The following is a 20,971-nucleotide window of genomic DNA, read 5'->3' as shown; positions in this document are numbered from 1 at the left end:
TCTCACTTACTTCATCCAGAAAAAGTGTGTCAAACTCTGCTCTATAACGGGAAGATGTTTTCTGCGCCCTCTTCCTTTCTGAGCAAGCCTAGGTCCAGGCCCCCACGCCTCATACCCCCCACGCAGATAATACCATAATGTCACTCTTGCATTTTCTCGAAGGTTCCGTCCTCCGCAGTCCTGCCTCCACCCAGCCGCACTCATGACTGCAGCCTTTTACTTCTAAAGGTGTGCTCTGCCCAGCTCCATCAAAGCCTGCTCTGTAATTGAAGTCCCACGATACTTCCTCTCCAAAAAAAATCTGTTTGCCCAGGGTGGGAATCAATGGCCTTACATTCTCCGTGCAGTTATAATGCTCGCTTGTTCTGGGGGCAGTTGCTGTGCTATCTATTATGGTGCTCTAATGTGTTCCTGTGGTACCCATCTGGTTCTCATTTGTACAAATGATTGATTTGAATTTGAATATTAGGACCCCACCCACCCTTTCCCCCAAGTACTCCACGCTGTGTATAAGTAAGTCCCCGCAGCCCGTCTGTGTCAGGTGGCACCGTGCACTGTAAATTGTTTTATCACAGACAAAAAAGTTGCATCTGTAGATGGAGATCTGAATTCGTTCTTCCTCCCTCTCTAAGTGACAGGAGACCCGGACGTCTCGCTCCACGCTGGACAGCGTTTCTTCTCCAAAACCGACTTTTAAAACTCTTCTTCCGGGATCGCCAGGGTGCTGCAGAGAACAAGAACAGGAAAGAAAACTCTTCGGAACTGTGATGATCCCGTGGCAGTCGTAGAAAGTTATATATCCAACAACAAATAGCATGTTTGGCACTTCTGAGGTGATTGTTTGGACTGTTTTTGGGGCGAGAAATTAACATACCCAGAAGAATAATTCAGAAGGAAAAAGGGGTTCTGAAGAGAAAAGCATAGTGTAGGAGGTCGGAGGCGCCTCGCTGTGACCCGCAGCTCTGCGCACCCCTGCTGTCCTGGGCACTGCTCGGTGCGCTCGCGGAGCAGCAATTAGCAGGTCTTGGAGGCGTACTTTGGCTGTGACGTGGTGCTTTTCCTTTCCTCTCTCGGTGGGAAAGTGGCTTCCTCTTCCCTGGCTCAGGACCCTGTGCCATTCAGAGAGCCACAGAGGCGCATTCTGGACATCCAGTGGGCACCACTTCGCAAGGTGAGCGCTCAGAGTGCGCAACAAGGAGCCCACCGCCTGCTGCCCGCACGCCCCTGCCCTCTGCCCTGTCACCTGGAGCTCCCCAGGGCATCTTGGAAAAGGTAACAACTTTTTCGGCACTTTCTAGCACGCGCATGAGTTTCCCTAAAGCTGCAGCGTATTAATCTAGCACGGTGCTCACATCATTTTAAGACGCATACTGGGCAACTTGAAGCTAACCTGACTAACTGACTAACACCAAACCCTCTTTCATTTGTACGTTCTCTGTGCTAAAACATGCATGCCATTGCAATGCCAGGCTCCCTTTGAAGTGCAGCAGTGCCATAGCTTCGGGGCACTGAATTTAATTTCTGCGAATGATTGCTTCATAACAGACAATCCGTTGGCGCGCGTGGCCTCGACGAGTTCCAAGCATCTGAGCTCACCTTTGTAGACAGTGGGGTCTGCAGGAAGCCGGGGAGCGGCGCAGGTGTGCGGGGGTGTGCGTGGGACGGTGCCTAGGACCCGCGCCTCGCGCTGCTTTAATGGCTGGGGTGCCCTGCAGCCAGAAGACGCGTCATTTGGCACGCGCAACTAGTATTGCCCTGGCAACAGGCATCTTTAGCTGAGCGATAGCATCCTCGTTTAATGAGTGTAATGACTTCTTTTATGCAAGCACCAAAAGACTATCCGCTCGTTTTATTTACACTGCTGATCTCTTACGTGTATGATGGCTACAGCACTGAAACTATACCGCAAATCTTTCACTGATACAATGTGTGCGCCTAACGGTTATGATGCTCAACCAAGGAGTCGTTGGCAGCTATGTGCCTCCTACTTAGCCTTATTGAAGGAGCGAGATGTATAAAGCAACAGGCTTCTCTTTCAGCTCTGCAAACTGGAGCCCTGTTTGGATTTCACACAGACGCTCGTTTATGCAGAGCTGATGAGCGTGGCATCTGTGAACGAATTAAGCGCGTGTTCTTCACCGGCGCGCACTCCCGGGCCCTGGAATAATATACAACGTGTCCAGCCCATATGGGACGCCTCGCGCGGCAATGAGGGCGCCCGGGCGCTCTCGAGGCTGATGTCTCTATGCCAGAGAGAGCTGGGCCCGGTGTGTGGCGAGCTGTTTAATGGAGCAGCCCTGGGTGCTAAAGGCGAGAGCGTCATCAAATATTAATGGAGGGAATTGATCTCTGTGTGACGATCATTCCTCGGTGGCTGGCGCTGCATTTTAAGCGGGGGCGCCCATGTGATTGGCGTGCCAGTGACCGCGGAGTGCGCCTAGTGTGGCCAGGGAGGAGCGGCGGGTCCTGCTCGGGACGTCCGTGGAGCAGGGGTCGGCCCGCGCTCCGATCTCTTGAAATGATATGCGGCGTGGACGGGGCTGACAGAAAACTCCTGCACACGCTTTGCATTTAGATTAAAGCCTTGCGCGGCGCTTAGGTTTATCATTTTAACCGCCGCATAATCTGAGGCGGGGAAGAGCTAACAGGCCCCCGCGAGGGGCAGCGCACCGCGTGTACGGTGTCATGTTTTGTACGAAACATCACCTGCGGGGTGGAAGGCGCAGGGAGTCTGTCATGTGCTGAGTGGAAGCGGAGCCGCCATGTCACAGCCCCAGGCAGCGCCAGGGGCCTTGGCAGCAGTCTTTAGTGCGGTGGGCGGATGAGGAGCGCAGAACAGCTCTCTTTCCGGAGACTTGGGTGTTATAAACCTGTAACGTGGCAATGACTGGTCCATGTCTGAATAGTTCCTTTCACTGATTCTAGTCAGGGCTTCGAAGGGGAAAACATGAGTGCAGGTACCCATCAAACCCAGCACGGGGTGGGGCAAGGAGCAGGACTGGGGGCGGGAGGAAAGGGGGGAGGAGAGTGAGTGGGACATGATTATGTAGACAATTCTGCCATCTGTCATATATTCATTCCCTAGAACCCGTGTTAGTTGAGTCACATTTCATGTATGTGCAAATTCCCCGTACACATGTGGCTCAAGGCATACGCAGACAATCCATTACCTGTCTCTTACTGTGACCCTCGCTAATGCGCAAGCAGCTAATTGCATTTAAAAGACGTCAAGTTTAAACTAAGGTTTCCATGCCACAGATTTTCAGTACAGATTTACCAGGCTTAAGCCTCCGTATAATGATATGCACAATGTAATATTAGGCCTGCTGTGATCTTAGCAATGTACTGTTTGATCTTAGGCCTTGCTCTTTGATCAGGGACCAGCAGTGTTTGATTCCTTCTACAGCATTGTGCATTGCTAAGCCGCAGGTGTATAATCTTGTGCTAGTGTTGAGTAGGATTGGGCCAGAAACAGTCACTAAGTTGTCTTGATTCAGTGCTGTGAGATCTTGACTTTGCCGTGCGTGGTTCTGACTGTTCTTTTGATCACCAGTGTGTAATCTTGGCTACGCTCTGTGTGATGTTTATCCTGCATTGCGCGTGATCTTGGACTTCCAACTAGTTGATTTTAGCCAAGCAGTGTCTGATATTGGTTCAGTAATGTGTGACCTTCAATTATGGTGTAAGGCACAGGGGCGTAACACAGGCCCCCACAGCCCCCACGGTGAGGGAGGCCCGAGCTGCTGGGGCCCCCTGACCACAGTACTCAGGCCTGACAGCTCGTGATTAAATCTGGAGCAGGGGCCCCTCTGTTTACCTTACAGAGGGGCCCTCAACTTTTGCTAAACCACTGCTTTGCCAAGCAATGTGTGACCTTGATTCAACACTGTGTGACCTTAAGCCATTCTGGCCTGAACTTGATTGAGCCTTTGGTGATTGAGGGCAATGCTGGGCGAGGTTGGACCACAGATATTCCATGTTGTTCCGCTGCTGTGGGGTGAAGGCCCAGCCCTGTCTGATCTTGGCACAGTCATTTCACAGTTTGCCCAGTGCTTTGTTCCCATAGAGGACGCAGTCTATGAACAGATATGGATAGCTCAGGGAGAGAAGCACGCTGTTCCTGATGGCCAAACTCATGATGCAGGTGGGAGGTTTTTAGCTTAAATTTATATTTTAAGTTTCTCATACTTTTCCCTTTACTCTGATTTAATCTAATGGGAAAATAAAAATATTGAAATGTATATCTCTAAATTATTCCCAGTTATTCGCAATATATTACCATGTACACAATGGGGTCTTTATTGTGAGACGTCATGCTCCTTCCACCAATCCTTACTACCATGAAAGAGGACTGAGGGGGCTGTTCCTAAAGAGCAGCTTCAACACAGCTTCAACACACACCCACTCACACATCATTGCTTTCCCAAGTTTTTGATTATTTTTTGCAAAGTAATATCAATAAATATGTGTGCAGTTCTGAGCACCTCTCCTTTCTGCACCACAGTTTTCAAGTGTTCCTCATTTGACGGGCTCCATCCTCATTTTCTCCTGCACACATGGGCACCGTAATGCAGATATCTGTAGCTATATGGCTGGGGCACATCAGATCAGGTCAAAGGACCCTCAAAATGAATTGACAGATTAAGGCCAGTGCACACTGGCCATCACAGGGGGTGGTGTTGGGCCTGCACAATGTTGTAGGCCAGCATTATGTGACAACATGACTTTGGTATACTGGACATTGGTGGGATAGTGCGTGAAGTAGGGCTATTGATGTATATTGGACGAGCCCTGTTTCATTTTGGGGACTGTAAGTTCTAATACCAGGCCAGCACCGTGGGATACCGCCGGAGCACTGTGTGTTCTTGGCCTAACGCTGTAGATTTAGATGGACTGGGGCAGCTATCTGTATCAAGATTAGGGTTTTTAATACACCAACATTATGTGCAGGAAATTGCCCGTACATCTCATTAAATGCTGAGAAGTGCCAGTTTGATTATGTGAACAAATCAAGAGAGTGACGTTTTTTAATTAGCCAAATGTATTGATGTTATGAGTGATTGCCATGAACTTACATCATAACAGGAATTATACTGAGTTAGTTTATTAAAATTGACTGCAAGTGCATATCTGGTTCTCTGGTTGTTGAATCTGAAAGCACCCTGCTGGGGTAGACCAAACTGTTCCAAGAGGATGCAGCTCCCCGCTGTGACTATAGTGTGAAGGGATACATTTCAGGGCCCAACCCTTCTTTACACAGTGAAATGGAGAAAGGGGTTAACTCTAGATGGACTAATAAAGAGGGTGTGCTGACCTGCAGGGAAGAGGCCCCAAGCCACAAGAGAAGGAGCCTGTGAACCTTCAGTGTGGCCACGCCCGCCCAGCGATAGCACTATTAGCACCACTGAGGTAATGGCCGGTCTTACCCCCACCCCACGGTTTTCTTCCTTCCGGCTCTGAGCCTGCCTGGACTTCCGGTGTGTGCACAACTTCACATGTGTGATTTAGAGTGCAGGGCCTGGACAGACCCTGTTCTGTCAATCACAGCGTGATACTGAGATTTCCAGCACCTGGACACCCTAACATAATGCAAATGAGCTTCAGCAGTGACTAGCACACGGCCCCAGTGGAACTTTGTCTGTCAGACAGGCTGCACTTTGACATCCTCATCCTTAGCAACACTAATCCCACCGGACCTACCAGTCTTGAGTACCGGTACTCTCCTCGGCAGTGAAAAAATACCGGTACTCAGGAAGTTAAGAAATAAAGGGTGCGGGTACTCAGTCTGTACCACCGAGCACCAGCACATCTAAAGCACTGATTATAGAACCCGGCCCTTGCACAGTGGCAGGCAGAGAGATACTCAGGTAGTTCCCAACTCCCCAGCCTCAAAGATACTCAGGTAGGTCCCAGTACCAGACAGTAATTCGGTGACGTCACCTACATGCGCTTTCGTACTTTGTATCTCGTGTGCCAGGATGCCAGCGCGTCTCCAGTGAGCGGAACATGCATATCAGTGACTTGCACGATCACAGGGACTTCCTGTTCTTAGAGTCAAGCGTTTAATGGGGACTCCAAAGCTACTTCAAGAGACAGAACACACATACTATTCGAATAAGAAGATAGTTTTCACTAACGGCACATGCCCCTTTAATACAGACAATATTTTGTTCAAATCCCTGGCGAACTAAAATCCCCTCAAGAAAACCGCCGGCAGTTGGAAAGGCTCCGACTGCCTACAGACACCGGGCTTGTCTGCTTTCTCCGCCAGCGACGGTTTGCAGAATTCTATCAAGGACGCACAGTCTGTGTGAGAGGACTGCCCCCACCCTCGGTCTACCACACCCCTCAACCCACCGCGAGGCCCTCGCCATAGACCCACCCATTAAAACCACAGTCCCACCCAAAATTATACACTCAGATAAAAAGAGAGAGCAAACACTGATCCTTTTAATGCCGTATCTGCCCCTCAGCAGATGAAGGCGCTGCTGGGATATACAGCGCCAAGGGTCACAGCTTCTAGGAGAATAGGAGATACATCCAAATGGCGATGGTCGGTCCATTTTAACCAAGGCCTTTAGTACCAATGGCCACAGTATCATGCTGAGGCGTCAGTTTTTTTTTGTTTTCATCCTTTTCAGTTTTTCTAATTTGAAATATGACATATACCCTCTAAATGAAAGCGCTGGATTAATATAAATACAAGCGTGCTCTGGCTAGATACATTCGTATTTTAATTTAAATGACGCGAAGTGATTTAAATGTCGAACTGTGTTGTTTGGTGCATCCTTATCGGTAATAACAATTGCTGCTAGAGGCAAGGCTTTTAAATTGAAAGTAAACGTGTGAACGTTCTGAAATACACGATATCCAGTCACATCATTACTTTGAAATTACAATATTCTATTTGGTAAATCTTTCGGTGAGATGGCGTGCTTGCTGGGATCACAGGTGCTCTCTGTTGCCCCTCTAATGAATGATCAGACATGGCGGCTCCGTGTGTAGAAACTGTAGCGCAGTCTGGCACTTTGAAAAGGTGGCTTTTGACTCATACGCAACAGAATGTTCTCTGGGGTAAAAGAAGTCTTAATGTACTCAGGGTTTCAATCAATGGCGTTTAAGGCGGGCTGCAGGAAACAGCTGGCTAAACAAATATTAGGTGTAGAGTAGATGCAATGGTATAAATTAATAATGCCGTTCTTTATTTACTCTATGAATGGCAAGTTTTGTGTAGGGCCTGAGCACCAAAGTTAGTCACTTTGTGCCACCTAGTGGTTGACGAAAATAATGCATGCCACTGTGGTTTTCAAGAGAAACCACATCTGTAACCATCCCAGCCAGCGTATAAAGTAATTGCAACAAGTTAACTTTGTCCTATTTCAGTTGAAAAAACACATCAAGATTGTATTGATAAGATTTCAAGCTCTAGAGGAGAATGAAGACTAATAGCTTGTAATAAATAGAATGCTGTGCTGCATGGATGGATGTGTTAGAAGCTGCCAAGTACGAGTAGCCACAGATAAGCGGTATGCACTATTCATAGAAATTTTGAAGGTAGAAACACTATTTTTGACAAATGTAACTGTTTACTTTGGATGAGCTATGTGAGGATTTCTGAAACGTTTGAGGCGTTAAAATTCACTTGATGTACAAAAAAACAACCAGTGGCGTTTTACATTCGTTGAGAAATGGGGCATTTGTAACTGTCCGTAGGGAAAGAAAAGATGACTTTAACTCTGGGTTTACTGGAATCAAGGGGGAGGCTGGGTGCATTAGCAAAGTGAGCAAACTCACAACTTCACAAGTTTTTATTTTAAAGTTCGCGAACTTTGAGAAGTTTGCAGCTCACAAAGTGTTGTTTTTCTAAACGACAGATTTAACCAGGGACATCTTAAGAATTTGGGGGGCCCCTGTTCGGAACAGCTTTGATGCTGTGATCCGATTTCAGCTCTTTTATGCCATCTTTGACCAGATGACCGATAATGCAGAGGCATACTGGTCCAAATTATAATTGTTTCTATCTATTAGTCATGGACTGTGATGTGTGTTTTCAATATTGTAATACAGCTGCAGGTCACTAATATTATTGCAAATAATCTCTGCGACCTTTCTCATATGAAAGGTCCTGTTTTGATCTAAAAGGAAGTTTTTTTTTTATGGATGTTGCATAGTGCTGAAAAACAGAAATTTCTCAGCAACATGTGTGCAATAGACTCCCACACAATAGACTCCCACACTCCCCTAAGTGGGAAATACCATAACACATAGTTTTTAGGTCTGGCCTGCAGGAAACACGCATGTGCTGTCATTTGGTGACGATGTATTGTGGCACAAAAAAATACTCGAAAAAGGAGCTTTTAGCCTTCCCATTACATATTCAATGGCATTATTACCACTCTTCTTTGCTGCCTTCTAGTTTGGCATTGCATGCGAGGCATCATCTTCTGCTACACTACCTATTCTTTGTGTGGAGAATGGACCAAGTACAGATTCTTTATCTTTTTCAGTGTCTGGCAGCTGTTTGTGCTGTGATTGAGGTACTATTTCTTCCTTTTTTTTTACATTTTCATATATCACAACCTCAATAGGACTTAAAGGTGTCAAACTAAGTCTTGGACAAGACATAACAAAGGTCTGATTTTCTGAGCAAACGGCACCTGATGAATGTAAGATATGCCATACCCTCCTCGCTGCCAAGTGGGACGCAAACCTCCCACCACCACCACCAAAAACAGCTCCTGCCACTGTCCACCGGGAGGCACAGTACAGAGTTATCATTGCAAGATGGCTTCTGGTTCCACGTAAATAGCTATACTTGTGAGGAGAGGAGGTCCGATAGGCAACTCACCACCATCTTGTGGCAGGTTTCTGCAGCTGGGTTCAAACTGAAGCGGAATGGACTACATGGCTGCTTGGTCAGAGGGGGAAGGGTCTCAGATAAGATGGGTATCTCTGCAGTTAATAACAACAAAACAGGTGGGAATTTTATGACTCATGTGCCTCTCACAAGGGACTAATCCTAGAAAGGATTGTACATGATATCTGATGGAATTCACTAGGATCCATGCAGTTCACCAAAGGCCATCTCAGAGGTCACACCTGAAGGCTGAGCACCAAACTGATTGTACATCTCACAGCCCATTTATTGCATGCATGCAGTGAATCCCAGTGCAGTACGAGCATTCCTAGTGCCATGTTATTCTGCTTGTCTCCTACATCACAGGTGTAACACAAACACTGAGACAGAAATACAAACATACATGAACGCACACAGGTGCACATACACACACACACATACACACACATATACACACACACATGGCATATACACACATCCACAGAGTCACATAAACACACACATACACATGCACACACACAGACACATGCACACTCATAGGTACAAATGCAAACACACACACAAAAATGCACAGGTACACACAGACAGGCACAGACATGCACACATGCACTCATACACAGTTCTAGCACTTATAGTGATAAAGAAGGGCCGTGTTGCAATATCAACAATACCCACATAGTTACAGAAGGGAAACCTGTGATATTTGGCACCAGCACCATATAAAGGTGATCTGGTGCTCAACTTGGGTTGCTGGGGTGCTGTGGTTCATGGCACTGAGATGGTCAAGACCTGTCACCTTGATGGGGCTGCAGTAAAAGCTGACTCCCTGCTACACAACTACTGCCCCGAGCTCGCCTGTGCTCAGAGAGCATTGAGAAAGCCAATAGATATCGCCTAAGCATGATAAATTGGCCTTGTCACTGTTTTTAGCCATGTTGTACAGCATCCCACCTGGTGTGCAGCATGGCTGAAAGTGTGCAAAAAAGTGCTATGATGCAGTTAATGTTGGCTGCTCCATAGTGCTTTTTTTCTACTTTCAATACAGCTGTACTACATGTCTGAAAAACATTAAAACACAAATAGTAACGCTATTTGGCTTTGTCAATGTTTCTTTGCCAGGTTGTACAGCTGCATAGCTGCTGTGCAGCTTTCTTGAAAGTAAAAAATAAAAGTGCTAGGAAGCTGCCACAGTTTTGTTGTATCATAGAAATGCTTTTACTTGTAGCTATGCTGTACAACATGGCTAAAGATGCATTGACAAAGCAAATAGATCTTGCATAGGCAAAACCTATTGACTTTACCATAGCTTGTTGTACTAGAATAGACCCTTGTTGTACAAAAACAATGCTAACAGAACGCAGACACCCTTGCTCCATGGTGCAAGGGTGTATGCATTGGCACATGGCAGCCAAAAGTGCACGTGCACAGAGAGAGAGCAGAACAGCGCTGCATCTTAGCACATGCGGTGCTGTTCTGCTCTCTTCTTTTCACACAATGCAGCACAGCAACTTTACTTGCTGTGCTGTATTGCATGATTTTTTTTGTAATCTAGGTCTGTATATTTAAGGGGTTTGGTGTAGGCCTGGGTAAAATCTATACTGTGCTGACATAATCTTGCATAATGTAGAAATTTCATTTTACACTTGTTACGAGAAATTCCCAAAATTACGCTAATATGCCACGTCACAAATGTACTTGCTGTTCGCAGCACACATTTAGCACAATTGCACAGGAAAAACATGAATGAAAATAGATTGCAAGTGGTTGATGTTTACAGTATTTGTGTTTTTTGCACGATTTCTTTGATGCTAAATCATAATATGCAAATTTCAGGTGTTCCGTGTTTGGTGTTAGATACTTACATTTCTTCTATTTCTATGGCACATTTTTGTGCACATTCCAAAGGTGACACACTGTTGGAGTCATTTTTTTGTTCCTATAGCCAAGAAGATAATAATAAAATGCGACTGTGCATAAACCACACTGAACTGCATTAATCACACTTCAAGAAAAAGTTTCAGACGGACAAAATAGACTATTGAAAAGTGACAGTTCATGTGTGTAATGTCAGAGACCGACAGAGGTTACTGACTACATAGTACTCAAAGTTTTGAACGCGTAAAAAAATATACTTCAAGGGCCTGAATGCACTGTTTTAGACCATACTGGTAAACTGACTCCAAGGGTTCATCATCATAGTTATACTACATGCAGGGAAATATACTCAAAGGGCTTCTGTATCCCATGTTACGACAGGCAGGGAAAGTGCTTTAAGCTCCTGAGTGGACAGGCAGGGAGGTAGACTTGAAGGGTCTAAGTCCATTGTTTTATATCACATAGAGAAAGTGATTCACAGCACTTGATACCAAGGCATGACATTAGGCAGGGTATAGACCCCAAAGTCCTGGGTCCATGGTGTTGCAGCAGGCAGAGAAATAAGCCTCATGAGCCAGAGTCCCTGGTGTTACAGCAGGCAGAGAACAAACATCAAGAGACTGCAACCCAGTTGTTATATAGCAGGGGTAGAAAATTAGGTAACTTGTTCATTGGGGTTGATCCTACTTAACCAGCAATAACAATTCTTGTGAGGATGAAACACAAACAAACCCAACATTAACCTGTGGTTAACACTCTGGTACCTTGGCACGAAAGCAGTCAGGCTTCACATAGAGGCAATATGTAAAGTAATTATTAACCCTGGGCGTAGTTCGTGTAATAGCGCTACGTGTAGCTACGTGAAATGCACTTCGGACTATGCAAAATAAGCGTAGCTACGCGAACTGCAAAGTGCACTGTGCAAAATGCTGTTCGCATTGCATAGTGGCGGATGCTTGTCCACACTGTGCAATCATTGCAAACCGCATCATGCACAGTGCAAGCGTTTGTTTTCTGCAGCTTTAGTAGATTTGTACTCGCGCGGCAGCTTTCTGAACGTGGACTGGTAGTTTCTCCTCGCGAGCGGCCGCGACCACTCGCAATGAGAAACCTGACCTCCCTGATTTCGATTGAGGAAAAAGTCTCACAGAGATGTTATTTTGCTTGCTCGCGGTCGCCAACTTGACGTTGAGGACCGCGAGCAAGCAAAAAATGCCCACTACGCTAAGCGTTTTTGCACTGTGCTATGTGCAATTCTCGTAGCACGTAGTTGCGCAAACTATGTGAGCGTAGCATAGTCCTACGCCCAGGGTTAGTATTTATGCAGCACACAAATAATAATAATGTAAAAACACAACACAAGAAAAATCCCATAACAATAAAGAAACATTTACTAAAATGTGATGAATTGTCCAGGTGCAGGGGTCAAGATGGTTGGAGCTTTTTCTGTTCCTGAGCCTCTAATCAGGAGGCCAGCCAACTAGCCCTTGGAATCACTCTGGTGGATCATGAGTTCAAGAAGGAGGTCCAGTCCTGTTCTCTCTGGCACCAGGTCAGCAGAGCAGGAGGGCAGAAGAGTAGCAGGCAGTATTTCTTGCAGCAGAGTGGCACATGCGTGTTCTAAGGAGTTGGGTTGGAAGGTCCACTACTTATACTTGGTGCCCACTTTGAAGTGGTAGAAGTTTCTAGAGTCCTTTCCCTAAAGATGTATCTGGAATTCCCTGCCTCCCTACTCTGGAGCACAAAAGGCTAGTGTGCAAGCCTTTGTGAGTGTGCTGAGGCGGATGTATGACGTTACAACGCATACTTTTACAACGCATACCATTACAACTAATTTTTTACAACGCAAAAAACATTACAACGCATGTATTTAGAACGCATGTTTTTACAACGCAGGTACCTTTACAACGCATACCATTACAACGTAAGTATTGCTAAGTATATATTAATTTTTTTAATTTAAATTAATTAAAATTAATATTATTTAATGTAATTTAATGTAATTTAATTTAATTTAATTTCATTTCATTTAATTTAAATTAATTATATTAAATTATATTAATTAAATATATTATTTAATTTAATTTAGTATATATTAATTTTTTTAATTTAAATTAATTAAAATTATTATTATTTAATTTAATTTAATGTAATTTAATTTGATTTCATTTAATTTCATTTAATTTAAATTAATTATATTAAATTATAGTATTTAAATATATTATTTAATTTAATTTAATATATATTAATTTTTTTAATTTAAATTAATTAAATTTAATATTATTTCATTTCATTTAATTTAATTTAATTTAATTTAATTTCATTTCATTTAAGTGATTTAATTTAAATTTAATTTATTTAATTATTTAATTTAAATTTAATTTACTTTTATTTTATTTTTACCCTGTATCCCTGTACCCCAAAAACCCAAAATTGACCCTGAACTCTAAAAATACCCCTGAACCCCAAAAACCCCAAACTGACCCTGAACCCTAAAAATACCCCTTTACCCAAAAACCCAAAACTGACCCTGAACCCTAAAAATACCCAAAAACTGAAAACTGACCCTGAACCCTAAAAATACCCCTTTACCCAAAAACTGAAAACTGACCCTAAACCCTAAAAATACCCCTTTACCCAAAAACCCAAAACTGACCCTGAACCCTAAAAATACCCCTTTACCCAAAAACCCAAAACTGACCCTGAACCCTAAAAATACCCCTAAAAAAACCCCAAACATATAACATTTTAAATATAATTATAAAAATACCCCTAAAAAAACCCCAAACATATAACATTTTAAATATAATTATATACTTACCAATACTTACGTTGTAATGGTATGCGTTGTAAAGGTACCTGCGTTGTAAAAACATGCGTTGTAATGGTTTTTGCGTTGTAAAAATTTTGTTGTAATGGTAGTGCGTTGTAAAAGTTGCGTTGTAAAGGTTGTTTCCCGCTGAGGCAGAGTCTTTGTGATGTGCAAGTGTGGCTGGTGGCAGCTCCTTCCCCTTATCCAGTCAGAGATGGCCCATCTACTCAACACCTTTTCCCCTTTTTCTCACTGTTAGGGAGCAATATCCAAAGACCGATTGCCAGCTACACCTAGTCATGTGACCCAGGATACAGGCACCAAATGGTTGGGACAAGAAAATGCCACCTTTCTAAAAGTTGCATTTTCTGAATTGTGACTTAAAATCTGACTTTACATTACAGAGGATTTTAAATTACAATTCTTTTGATACCAAATTTGACATTCCTACCTGCTCCAAATGAAAGTTATCACTGGTTAACTCTAATAAGGTAACCCAATGTTACCCCATGGGCAAGGCAGGTCTTGCAGTAGTAATACATTAGTTTAAGTGTTGTTCACTGTCTGGATATGTAAAAAATCAAAGTACATGTCCAACAATTAAGTACACTGCACAGTGCCCTAAGGGCTGTTCAGTGCCTACCCTTGGATAAATAATATGTATTAAACAGAAAGTTTTAGGCTTGGTAAAAGCTGTATTTTGGCAGGTCAAAATGGCAGTTTGAAACTGCACACACAAGCTGCAGTGGCAGGCTTTAGACATGTTTAAAAGGACTACATAAGTGGGTGGCATCATCAGTGCTGCAGACCCACTGGTAGCAATTAATTTACAGACTCTGTGCACAGGTAGTACCATTTTCCTAGGGGCGTACAAGTAGATTAAATGTTCCAATTGAGCGTAAGCTAATGTTACCATGTTGAGAGGAGAGAGAGCACATGCACTTTAGTACTGGATAGCATTGGTAAAGTGTGCAGAGTCCTAAGGCCAGTAAAATGTTTCAGCAAAAACATCAGGATTGAAGGCAAAAAGTTGGGGGAAACCATGCAAACAATGTCAGGTCCAACATAAGCCAAAAAAATCTAAGGCTCACATACAAGCCTTTGAAAGACACCACTGTGGAATCGACACAGCAGGACCCCTAGACCAGGAGAAAACTCCTAATCTGGCAGATGGGTGATGGTGGGCTTTGGCGGTCTCGCAGCAGGGCGCTGATGTGTTGCCCAGCTGCGAGACCGCCAAAGTCGTAATCAGTCCACAGTGTTACAGCATGCAGTGATGTAGACATAAAGGGTCTAAATCCACAATGGCTTGGTAGTCAGGGAAATATGATGCGATGACATGAATTTATAGTCTTGCAGCTGGCTCATAGAATGCAATACCATGGGTCTCTAGTGTTTCATTAGACAGGGAAATGCCAGAATTCAGGTGCATTGATACATTATGGGTCACCAGTATCTACATGTCTTTGAAGATTTTGCTCACTATGGCTGAAAATGACAAAGAGGCACCCTGTAGTGAATTGTTTGAATACATATTTGAATCTTTTGTTATTGTGCAACTTTTCAAATGTGTTCATATCTACCTATTTACTTTTGGGCATCATCACATGAATCATGCTTTGAAGAATTTTGCGCAAACATTTTAGATAGTGCTGCAAAATTTTAATTGTAGATATTAATGTTTCTAATGATCAGAGTGTTGAGGCTTTTACCAAGGGAATCATGGATGCCTTAGAGGTGATTATATCCTATGGCTTACACAGGAAGTAGGCCATATCAGTTAGTGCTGAAGTGTCATACCTTGATTTCTTGTCAATAGAGGGGAATATTCATGGTCATGCAATTACATGGTTGACTTCCAAATACAGACATTATTAGAGGAACACAAGTGACATCAGGTTTTTTTTTGTTTTAGCAAAGTGATTATATATTATGATTTTCTACAAGGTGCTACTCATCATTGATGATCTGAATAACATTAACATGCTTCTTTGTAAATCAGGAGAGAGCCCACAAACCAAAATGAAACCTTCACTTAACCTGATAGGCAAGACCATGGATTTTGTCACCGAACTGAAGAAATTAAAACATTGAGGTTAAATAAAAGTTACTAACAAGTGATCCATTCTGCAGCAAGCCCAAATATATTTGACATGGTCAAAAACGTGCAACACCAATAAATATTTTCAATCGTTATCCATCAAGCACCTCTAGAGTCCAGTAGTCCAAATCACAGTGTTGCATTCACCGATGATATTTCAAATCTTAATTGTTCTTCCACTCTAGCTAAAACGTGTTTTATCTATCATGACTTCATCAGGGATAGGAGACCGAATATAATTTCTCAGAGTGAAGAAGTCATGATAAAGAAGACAAAATGGAAAGGTATTTAACAGAGAACTTATAGGAAGGTTATTATAGCAGCAATATAAATCCTGCTGAAATTGTAGGTTTTCTAAAACAGAAATGAAAGAGCTGTCAAAAATATATAAATAGGCTCAAACATTTGGACCAGCCATGCACCTTCTTGCTGGCCTTCTCATACCTAGGGGCTGAGGGTCCAATTCAAAAGGCATTTTCTGTGAGTACTTGCGTGTTACTTGAGATTTTGGCGTGTCTTGCTCACGAGTGTCCATGGGAAATACAAGCTTACTCATGGAGATTGCACTATGTGAATTAAGTAATGTCTTACTCCTGGAAATTTACAAATAAGCCATATCTAAATGTGTCCTGTCATTGGCCGCAGCCACTACATGTAGCACTAGGGCCATTTTTCCAGAATGATGGGCATTCAGGTCCTTTCTAAATTTCTTTATGAACCTTGAATTAACCAAGTTAGCAAATCACTTAACTTCCATTTAGTCTTCATGTTACCTAGCACATCTCTCCATCGGACCTCCTACAGGATCAATCACGTGCTGGGAATGGTGAAGAGCCATCTCTCATACTGTAACACAGTCTCTCTAGGTCCACCTAATAAAGTATTCACTGCAAAGGATGGCAGTCCAACTGAAAGTCCAGCTCAAAATGCTTGATTAGGTGACCCCCAGCTCCAAGGTCTCTGAGCCAATTGCTCATTCAGCAAAGTTCACCATCAAAACACTTTGCTTTCTGTGTAGATGTCTGAAAGGGTGTGCTCCATTTTACCTTGGTATCAGTTAAATAAATGTGGAAATATACCATTTTAAGACTCCATATATTCACAAAACACAAAATAAATATGGATAAATACCAATAAGATGGCCAAAAAATAAATATGGATAAATACAGACGGAAATGATGAAAAAGTAAATCCCATAACACCGGGAGCCCTACTTATTATTCATTAGCCTGTGTGGACTGTCCGTCCTCTTGTAGTGTTTGACCCTCCCCTAGATCAAAGCCTCATTATTTCTGTCCTTCCACAGTTACTGTTCAGACATTACTTTTTTTTTGTTAAGCACTCCATGACAGTGCATGTGTTTTCAAGATATCTCCCTTGTGTACACCTCTTACCACCTGCGCTGTGCACTGTGTTGATCTTTCTCACCTGTATGATTCTCTCCACCCCTTCATGTTGTGCTTGCTTTTGTGTGCTTCTCTCCCGTGTTTTCACTGATCTGCTTCTTCCTCTAGTACTGCTTCTCCCTCTCACCCTCCAACTCCCGTTGTTGCTTCCTCTCCCTACCTGTGGTATTAATGTATTTTTTTGTGGTGGACCAGGTAGTCCATTGCTGCTGGCCCATCCACCTTAAAAGGGCTTTTGCACTATGTCTATTTTCTTTATTTTAGTTAGCAATCCATTGCGGATTGGTGAAAAAAGGACACCCACATCATCACTTTTTAAAAAACTTTTTAACATGCTGCTCAGTATCATACTGATGGTTTACGGCAAGGCTAAAAGACATTTGTAAAGCCAATAGTTCTCAAAGATAAGACCTATTGGCTATGCCAATGCTTTTTTTGGTTCTAGGGTCTGCTTTTTGGGCGCCATACTTGTTGGCCTTTGACAACAATAAAATAATTTGCCATTCAGGCAAGATTTAACTGAATACCTGTTCTTAAATTAAATCTGACATTTTGGTATTCTATCAGTTGTTACTACTATGTTATGTGTTTTGTCGCTTAGCACCAAGTGGCTTTAGAAGTGTTTTTGCACTTTTCTAGATTAAATAACCTAACCAAACACAAAACATAATAAAATAACATAGCATTTTTCAGTTTTAATCGTCGTATGTTTTCTTACAAGTATTCTTGACGTACGAAAATTACAGTTGCTGTTCAAAGTCCATCTTTTAGAGGAATAAGAAAATGTAGCTCATAGTCAATAAAGTGAACTATAAATAAACTAAATATGAGCATTTGGGGTGGTGCAGAAGTGCTTTTCACAGTTTTAGTCAATGTTTCTCTTGTATGGGCAACAGACAGACGAATTGTGTAACACTTTACGTGCTAAAGCCAGAAACAGCTGCCAAAATCACAAACACACCCTTCAAGCCGGAGTGGTGTTGAGTACACACAAAAATGCGCTATTTTAGTGTTAGTCTTATGCCAAAATAAATACACGACTGAAACACTGACGATCGAAATTCAGTTCAGAAAAAGGGACTGGCATGTCTTATACACACAGATTGAAAATGGAATTTGTTTTTTAGAAGTTTTTTTCCAATAATAATGACTAGTTTATTTCAGTAACTACAAACTACTATATTAAGACAGAAACCACAGCCAGTTAAAATTGAGTCATTCAAACTACTAGTGAATACATAACATTTTCCCACATTTTGCAAACCATTAAACTGCTACATCTATTATCCAAATTCATTAGATTATTATTTTCATTAAATTCATCAGTATTAGTGAAATTTCCAAGAAGCAGTTGTGTTGCTTTATTACAGTATCCCAGTATAGAGTTTAAGCAGTGGAGTACGAGCAGGGCGGATGGTTGCACCACTTCAGCGAGGTCTGCTGTGGAATGTAGACTTTTGTGATGTACGGGGGCCGGAGTTGTTATTGTGCAGTTTAAGGCATGGTATTTGCGTAGTTTGTGGATATTAAATCGTCTGTCAAGAATAAATCCACGGTTTTTACTGAAATTTATGATAGCTGTTTTTAGTTGTGTATCTAAAGTAAATCAACCCAGTCCTTAATTGGAGTGATGTAGTAGGGAAAATAGATGAGCAAAAACTGAACTTGATGGACAGCAGTTGGTCACCTGGAGAAGAGGCTTGCGGGTTTTATTCTATATCCTTGGCATATGTGACAGAGTTGAGTACTAACACCCCAGGTCTTTTATGATAAATTTTAAAGAGTGGGGAGACAAAAATAGCATCCTTCACGCGAGGAGGCTCTATACGACGTTGAATTATTTCATTAGTTTGAAGGAAGGCTGTCGCTCTGCTTGCTTCAGATGAGGCTTTAGAGCACCAACAAATGCGTTGGTAGCAGAATTTATCAGGTGGGCACTGATGTGTTCAATTAAGGTGGAATCGTAGCAACATGGGTGATAGTTAATATGTATTAGAATTTATTTGAACATTGGAATATTGCGAGCTCCATTGAAAACAATGGAGTGCTCCCAGTTTCTAATGGTTGGTAAAAACCGGAGCACCAACATTCAAATGTTGTCGTTCACAGATGTTGCTGTGAACAAAAGGCCTCACGGAGCCTGAGGGGATTTGAATCCCCTCGGGCTCTGTGAGGACATTTGTTTTACAAATTAGAACATTCTGCCCTCTAGGGGTGGAACTTCCAAATAGCCTTAGAGCCATCCGTAGCGGGCTCTACTGGCCATTAAAGGTCCGCTCCCTTGTTAAAGGCTCTCACATTTGGCTTGGGCCTTTAACTCTGGAGCAGGCCTTTAATGGCCGATAGAGCCCACTAGTGCGTGCTCTAAAGCTATAATCTGTAGGAGTAGGAGTGATAAACATGAGTTCCAGTACCAACCATTGAAAGGTGAAGTAAAATTAGGATTTAGGCATCTGCTTATGGATGGAGGTTTTGAGAATCTTAGCTTTTCCATGGTAAACGTAGCCTTCATGGTCTGAGCGGATAATGGAGTATTCAATACCCAGGACAACTTTAGATTTGTATGTGGTATTTTTATAGCGTTAACCCAGTAGAAAGTCAGCAGAGTGTTCTACATGGTAAAAGACAAACATAAACTGATCGAGATATAAGAGAGGTAGCTGGTTTGTGACTCTAATCCATAATGGTTTTTAAAAATTTGGTAAATAAGGTTTCTGTCAAACATGAGGTGAAAAGTGAGGGAGACAATTGTATCAAAAATCTTCATACAGTGTTAGGCAAGTTACCTGTACTTATGCAGAAGGCACTTGAGGGGGAGTTAGTTACCTCACTGGAGAGGAGTCTATGGGATATCAGTGAGATTCATCGATGCAGTCTTTCCCTTAGGTTACTGATGGTAAAGAAAAATTGATTTATTACCCATGATAATGAAGATGTGAAAAGTGGTAATAGTAAATAAGGAGGTCTTGCTCATAAAACGTTTGGAAGTGTAACTATTTAATCGGTAAGACTTCTCTTCAAATAGTGAGTGTGGGTTGTCTATAATTATGAGGCCATGTGTTGCTTCTTTGGTCAGCACACATGGCTTTCAAGTTGGTAGAGGAGGAGATAAAAAAATACAAGATAGTCTAAGTGTTTTCCAAGGGTAGATCTGGTGCATCAGAGGCCAATAATTATGAGAACAACAAAGAAAGTCCAATTAATTGGTTAGAATCTTACGGGTGAATGAAGTGTGGTCTTGGAAAGGAGAGACGGACCATTGTGTCTTTAAGTTTGTAATTCAAAGTTGTCCTGAGTAGGCCTAGTGGAGGTGAGGTAGATATAGAGAGTTAAAGCACTGCATATGTTTCAGGGTAATTTTAGTGCCGGACATCGCATGGCTAGTTGGCAGGGAAAGAAGGAGGGAGCGTAAGGTAAGGGATGCCGTCTATAATATTGATGCAAGTGGTCTTGGTGTAAGACTGAATATTTGAATAAGTGTAAACAGAAAAATTAGGAGAGAGAACAGATTTGGCTATGAGCAAGGAACAGAGAGTGGCCAAGTACTAAAAATATGGGAAAATGATTTGGACAAGGGAGAGCATTGCGGGAAAAGGCAGGAGAAGTATTAATGGGGGTGATATAGGTGGAGGGCATCTAATGGAAGAGGTAGCTAGGGTAGTGGCTGGTGAAGTTAATTGTTGTCGAAGGAAGATGGCATTTCACACATCTACAAATGCTAGGGTGAGTCAAACTATTTAAAAATATGTAATTACCTCAGAATATGATTTTTCCATTGTTAAAAATCTAAATAGACAAACTTGTTTTTGAAAGGGAAAGGAGGCACTTAGTATGAGTCCATAAAAAATAAGGATTATAGGATACTTTCAGACAATAAGGTGAAACAGCAGAATATACCTTACTGTCATTCAAACACAAAT

At 42.6% G+C, this 20,971-nt stretch overlaps 1 protein-coding gene across 1 annotated transcript in view; it reads left to right on the top strand.

The window, feature by feature from the left end:
- The first annotated feature begins 285 nt into the window (after nucleotides 1-285).
- HAPLN1 (hyaluronan and proteoglycan link protein 1) overlaps nucleotides 286-20,971 on the top strand; it is a 354,395-nt gene continuing 333,709 nt past the window's right edge. The window contains exon 1 of the mRNA XM_078675330.1: nucleotides 286-1,272. The gene's annotated coding sequence lies outside the window, so the exon portion shown is untranslated. The remainder of the gene's footprint in view (nucleotides 1,273-20,971) is intronic.

Source organism: Lissotriton helveticus, chromosome 2_1 (assembly GCF_964261635.1).
Source record: "Lissotriton helveticus chromosome 2_1, aLisHel1.1, whole genome shotgun sequence".
NCBI lineage: Eukaryota > Metazoa > Chordata > Amphibia > Caudata > Salamandridae > Lissotriton > Lissotriton helveticus.
This window is presented reverse-complemented; position numbering and strand designations above follow the sequence as displayed.